Source organism: Bos mutus, chromosome 6 (genome assembly GCF_027580195.1).
Source record: "Bos mutus isolate GX-2022 chromosome 6, NWIPB_WYAK_1.1, whole genome shotgun sequence".
NCBI lineage: Eukaryota > Metazoa > Chordata > Mammalia > Artiodactyla > Bovidae > Bos > Bos mutus.
Genome location: NC_091622.1, coordinates 26,338,356 through 26,345,149, shown reverse-complemented (window position 1 = coordinate 26,345,149; position 6,794 = coordinate 26,338,356). Strand labels below are relative to the sequence as shown.

At 37.7% G+C, this 6,794-nt stretch overlaps 1 non-coding gene across 1 annotated transcript; it reads left to right on the top strand.

Annotated features, from left to right (window-relative positions):
- The first annotated feature begins 6,078 nt into the window (after window positions 1-6,078).
- LOC138988358 (U6 spliceosomal RNA) lies at window positions 6,079-6,181 on the top strand. Its single transcript, XR_011464660.1, has one exon. It is a non-coding gene; the product is annotated as a U6 spliceosomal RNA (small nuclear RNA).
- The last annotated feature ends 613 nt before the right edge of the window (window positions 6,182-6,794 follow it).

The window sequence follows — 6,794 nt, the reverse complement described above, 5'->3', positions numbered from 1 at the left end:
TATTCAGTACTTACCTACTATCTTTTTGCACTAATACACCTAACAGAGTACTTACAAAATTTAGAATCCTTGATAGAATAGGAAGAACTCTTATAAGTTAACTAGTATTAAGGTAGATGAAATAATGATCCCCCAAAGATGTCCATGCCCTAATCCCTAACACCTTTGAAAATTAGGTTCCATGACAAAAGGGCTCAGATCATGAACTCCTTCTTGCAAAATTCAGACTTAAATTGAAGAAAGTAGGGAAAACCACTAGGCCATTCAGGTATGATCTAAATAAAATCCCTTACGATTATACAGTGGAAGCGAAAAATAGATTCAAGGGATTAGATCTGATAGACAGAGTGCCTGAAAAACTATGGACAGAAGTTCATGACATTGTACAGGAGACAGGGATCAAAACCATCCCCGAGAAAAAGAAACGCAAAAAGCTAAATGGCTGTCTGAGGAGGCCTTACAAATAACTGTGAAAAGAAGTGAAAGGCAAAGGAGAAAAGGAAAGATACACCCATCTGAATGCAGAGTTCCAAAGAATAGCAAGGAGAGACAAGAAAGCCTTCCTCAGCGATCAGTGCAAAGAAATAGAGGAAAACAACAGAATGGGAAAGACTAGAGATCTCTTCAGAAAATTAGAGATACCAAGGGAACATTTCATGCAAAGATGGGCTTCATAAAGGACAGAAATGGTATGGACCTAACAGAAGCAGAAGATATTAAGAGGTGGCAGAATACACAGAAGAACTATACAAAAAAGATCTTCATGACCCAGATAATCACGATGGTGTGATCACTCACCTAGAGCCAGACATCCTGGAATGTGAAGTCAAATGGGCGTTAGGAAGCATCACTACAAACAAAGCTAGTGGAAGTGATGGAATTCCAACTGAGCTATTTCAAACCCTAAAAGATGATGCTGTGAAAGTGCTGCACTTAAAATGCCAGCAAATTTGGAAAACTCAACAGTGGCCACAAGACTGGAAAAGGTCAGTTTTCATTGCAGTCCCAAAGAAAGGCAATGCCAAAGAATGCTCAAACTACCACACAATTGCACTCATCTCACACGCTAGTAAAGTAATGCTCAAAATTCTCCAATCCAGGCTTCAACAGTATGTGAACCGTGAATTTCCAGATGTTCAAGCAGGTTTTAGAAAAGGCAGAAGAACCAGAGATCAAATTGTCAACATCTGTTGGATCATTGAAAAAGCAAGAGAGTTCCAGAAAAACATCTATTTCTGCTTTATTGACTATGCCAAAGCCTTTGACAGCATGGATCACAGCAAACTGTGGAAAACTCTTTAAAAGATGGGAATACCGGACCACCTGACCTGCCTCTTGAGAAATCTGTATGCAGGTCAGGAAGCAACAATTAGAACTGGACATGGAACAACAAACTGTTTCCAAATAGGGAAAGGAGTATGTCTTGGCTATATATTGTCACCCTGCTTATTTAACTTCTATGCAGAGTACATCATGAGAAACGCTGGGCTGGATGAAGCACAAACTGGAATCAAGATTGCCGGGAGAAATAATAATAACCTCAGATATGCAGATGATACCAGCCTTATGGCAGAAAGTAAAGAACTAAAGAGCCTCTTGATAAAAATGAATGAGGAGAGTGAAAAAGTTGGCTTAAAACTCAACATTCAGAAAACTAAGATCATGGCATCCGGTCTCATCATTTCATGGCAAATAGAAGGGAAGCAATGGAAATAGTAACAGATTTTATTTTGGGGGGCTCCAAAATCACTGCAGACGGTGAATACAGTCATGAAAGTAAAAGATGCTTACTCCTTGGAAGAAAAGTTATGACCAACCTAGATAGCATATTAAAAAGCAGAGACATTACTTTGCCAACAAAAGTCTAGTCAAATCTAAGGTTTTTCCAGTAGTCATGTACAGATGTGAGAGTTGGACTATAAAGAAAGCTGAGCACCAAAGAACTGATGCTTTTGAACTGTGGTATTGGAGAAGACTCTTGAGAGTCCCTTGGACTGCAAGAAGATCAAACCAGTCCATCCTGAAGGAAATCAGTCCTGAATATTCATTGGAAGAACTGATGCTGAAGCTGAAACTCCAATACTTTGGCCACCTGACACAAAGAACTGACTCATTGGAAAAGACCCTGATGCTGGGAAAGATTGAAGGCGGGAGGAGAAGGGGATGACTGAGGATGAGATGGTTAGATGGCATCACTGACTCAATGGATATGAGTTTGAGTAAAATCCAGGAGTTGGTGATGGACAGGGAAGCCTGGCGTGCCACAGTCTATGAGCTAGCAAAGAGTCGGACACAACTGAGTTTCTGAACTGAACTGACAAAAGGGAATTAAGGATTGAGGTTGCAGATAGAATTGACGTTGCTAACCTGATGAATTTGTGGTGTGGAGGTTATCCTGCATTACCTAGGTGGGCCTAGTGTAAGCACAAGAGTGCTTATGAATAGAAGAGGGAAGCAGAAGGGTCAGAATCAGAGAGAGATTTGAAGATGCTATGCTGTTGGCTTTGAAGATGGAGGAAGGGACCACAAACAATGCAGGCAGCTTCTAGAAGAAGGAAAAGGCAAGGAAATGGATTCTCTTCTGGAACCTCCGGAAGGAATGCAGTCCTGCTTAGCACCTTGATTTTAACCCAGGGAGGCCCATTTCAGACTTCAGACCTTCAGAACAGTAAGAAAATAACTCTGTGTTGTTATAAGCCAGTGTGCTTGTGGTAATTTGTTATAGCAGCAATAAAAAATTCATATGCCTGGTTTTACAAACAGGAAATAAAGAGTTAAAGTAACAGTGTTTTCTCATTAATGGAAAATGTCAGCTAATATAAAGGGCTTCTTATTTTTAGGCCTAAGGGCTAAGCCACTTACAAATGATGAAAACTATTAAAAGTATAAGGAAAAAATTAAAACAAAGATATAGCACAATTGAAGGGTTGTATCATGTATGCAACGAATAAAAACGAGGAGGGAAGCATCATGTAGTCCAACAGTACTGTGGAGAGTTACGGCAGATTACCCAAAGAACTAGACAATCCGTTCTTTTAACTTGAGAGTATAATATTTTATGGATGTACCTGACATTCTTTTGGAACTTCCAGAACCACACAAATGAGTGATCTTGATAATGATACCATAAAATAAAGCTTTTACCTATGAGAAGCTATGAAACGTATGAGAAGATTATGCAACCCAGTGTATAATTTCCTTTCCACACAAAGGTTGCACAGAACAACTTATCATATCAGCGAAAAAGAGAGTGTAAGGAGAGAGAATCTAATGTGCTGTTTTTCTCATCTTTTTCTGGTGTAGAGCAAATATAAAATATTAGGCTTTGAAAGAGTACTGAGAGATTTACAGTCAAGATGACACTGGAAGTTCAGGTTTTCATGTACTCACCCAGCACCAAAAATAATCAGTAATATGTATAAACATTAAGAGAGAAAACCAAAAAACGCCTATCAGACTCAAACATAAATCTCCGTGGATAAGAAGCAGAAGAGAAATGCCACAAGCTCTGCTGGACTCTAAATCCAAAAATAAATGTTGGTGACTAGAATTTGCTTTCTGAATGTATGCCATGGAAAGTGAAGGGCTGAAACCGCATCCACTGATCCAAACTAAACTGGGGTGACACTCACTTCCTAAAAGGTAAATGAAAAATCATGTTGTATCTGCTGCTCTGCATCTGGAGCTTCAAGCCTAGGCACGGAAAATAATAAGCATAGCTCTTTGACTGTTAAGAAAAGCAAGTCATCAGCTGGCTAGGTGAACAAAACTGCCCTCTTCATCTCTGAAAGTATCACTATTTAACTAACTAAGATTTCATAAACTTTCTAATTACCTAGGTTTTCTTAACAGAACTAGAATATGTTTGGAGAATGACTGGGTCTTTATGAATCCATGATCTTTTAGAATTGAGAAGATGTCTTTAAAAAATAGAAAGATGGGGCTTCCCTTGTGGTCCAGTGATTAAGAATCTGCCTTGCAATGCAAGGGAAACTGGTTTGATCCCTGGTCTGCGAAGATCCCACATGTCTGGGGCAACTAAAGCCTGTGTACCACAACCACTGAGTCTGTGTTCTTGAGTCCATGAGCCTACGACTACTGAATCAGCAGCTAATGAGCCCCTGTGCCGCATCTACTGAAGCCCACGTGCCTAGAGCCTGTGCTCCGCAACAAGAGAAGCCACCACAGTGAGAAGCCTGTGCACCACAGGAGAAAGTGGTGAAACTAGAGAACTTACTGAACCATGCCGTGCGCAGCAACAGACCCAGTGCAAACAAAAATAAATATCCTGCTCAGTCATGCCGTCGTGTCCAACTCTTTACAACCCCATTGACTGTAGCCCACCAGGCTTCTCTGTCCGTGGGATTCTCCAGGCAGGAACACTGGAGTGGGTTGCCATTTCCTTTTCCGAGGGATCTTCCCAACCCAGGAGTGGAACTCGAGTCTCTTTCATCTCCTGCATTGACAGGTGGATTCTTTACTGCTGCGCCACCTAGGATCAGCACAAATAAGTAAATAAGTTACTTAAAAAAATAAAAAAACATTTAAACTCTGGTTGCCAAAGGGGAAAGGGGGACAGAGAGGGATAAAGTTTTTTGATTCCACATAAAAGTGATAGTATAGAGTGTTTGCCTTTGACCTTTTCACTAGCCGTGATACCCTCTGGGCCCATCGTGTTGCTGCAAATGGCAACATTTTGTTCTTTTTGAATGCCTGGGTGGTTTTCCACTGTGTGTATGTATATATCTATCCATATGTCAGGGCTTCTTTGTCCATTTACCTGTTGGTAAACACTTAGGTTGCTTTCACATCTTGGTTATCTGGGCGGGTGCTGCTGTGAGCATTGTGTGCATGTATCTGTTCAAATGAATATTTTCATTTTCTTCTGGTGTATGTCCAGGAGTGAAATTATTGATCATATGGTGGTTCTAGTTTGGGTTGTTTTTTTTTGTTTTTGTTTTTGTTTTTTTGAGGAACCTCCAGTGTACCCTTAATTTGCAACATAAAATAAACATAACATCTCCTTTCAGGGAAAAGTTTCAATAAATTTGCTTTCAGCACACATATAAAGTATTAGTTTTCTGAACTTGTGATTCTTTGGCTAGGTTGCTTTCTGGGAATCCAACCACATTGCTTAGACGTTTTACTTTGTGACTCATGGGTCTCTTACATCATTTTCTTATTTTGCTTCTTAATACATCTTTTAGTCTGTATGTATTCTGATCCAACATGAATCTCATTGTTACTCATTTATTGAGTCTAATCTGCTTTAATCTATTTGTTGAATTCTTTATTCATTGTTGAATCCTCTCTATTTCTGTGCACTTCTTTTTTAGATTTAATTTTACCATATATTTTCTTGAATATATTATTCATAGCTATTTCAGTATCTGGAAATTTTAACATCCAGATAACCCATGGGTCTTTTTAAAATATCTAGTTTTTCTCTTGGCTATGATTTTTTATTGAATAGAATTTTTACTGAATGCTGAAATAACTTGTCCCCAACCTTTTAATCTGTAATATATTCTTTCTGAGTAAGACTTTGAAGTTCCATTTCAATAATTAAATCACAATGTCCCAGTATTATACCAAAAAAAAACTTAAACTTACAGTTGCCAAAGAGGAAAAAGGGAAAGGGAGGGATAAATTAAGGGTATGAACAGATTCACACTACTGTATATAAAATAATCAACAAAGATTTACTCTATTACACAGGGAACAATCTTCAATATTGTAGTAACAATGGAAAGTAGTAACAAATGGAAAGTAACCTGAAATATATATATGTATATATATGAATCATTTTGCTTTACACCTGAAACTAACACAATATTGTAAATGAATTATGTACACGTGTGCATACTCAGTTGTGTCCAATTCTTTGCGACCCCGTGGACTGAAGCCCACCAGACTTCTCTGTCCATGGAATTTTCCAGGCAAGAATACTGGAGTGAGTTGCCATATCCTTCTCCAGGAGATCTTCCCAAAGCAGGGATCAAACCCTTGTCTCTTATGTCTCCTGCTTTGGCACCACCTGAGAAACCTATATTTCAATAAAAAAAATTAATGAAGCACTTGCTTCAGCAGCACATATACTAAAATTGGAACAATACAGAGTAGATTAGCATGGCTTCTGCACAAGGATGCCACACAAATTTGTGAAACATTCAATATTTTTTTAATTAATGAAAATAAATTTAATTACTACTGACTATAAAAACACTTACTACTTTTGTATTTTAAAAAAATCAAGCAATCATAAGATTGGAGAGTACAATTATGGATAATCGAAGCATGCTAAGATTGTTCTGTGCTTGAAAAATAAAAGCACCAAATAGGTTAAAATACATAAGAAATATTTATAGTTAAATGTAATGCTGAAAAAGTAAGGATTATAACTAATAGACAAAATACATAATAATACATTACTCAGCAGACAAAAAGTGCAGAATAGAAAATTTTGGACCCAAAAAAGGCAGAAAAAAAGATCAACAGAAAAAGAAAGGTAGGCATAAGATATAAGATGGTTAAAATCATTGCAGATATACCAGAAACAGTAGTCAGTGAGATTATTAAGTTGGATTAAAGCAACAAATCTTGCTCCATGTAGCTGACAATATACTACATTAAAAGACCACACACAAAAGCTGAAAATAAAACATAAAGATACTAGCCAAAGAAAGTTATTTTAACAATATATTATTTGAAAAAGTCAAATTTCAAAAAAAAATCAAGATTAATGAAAAGGAAAAAAACCACACACTTGGAGAAAATATTTGCAAAAGACTCAT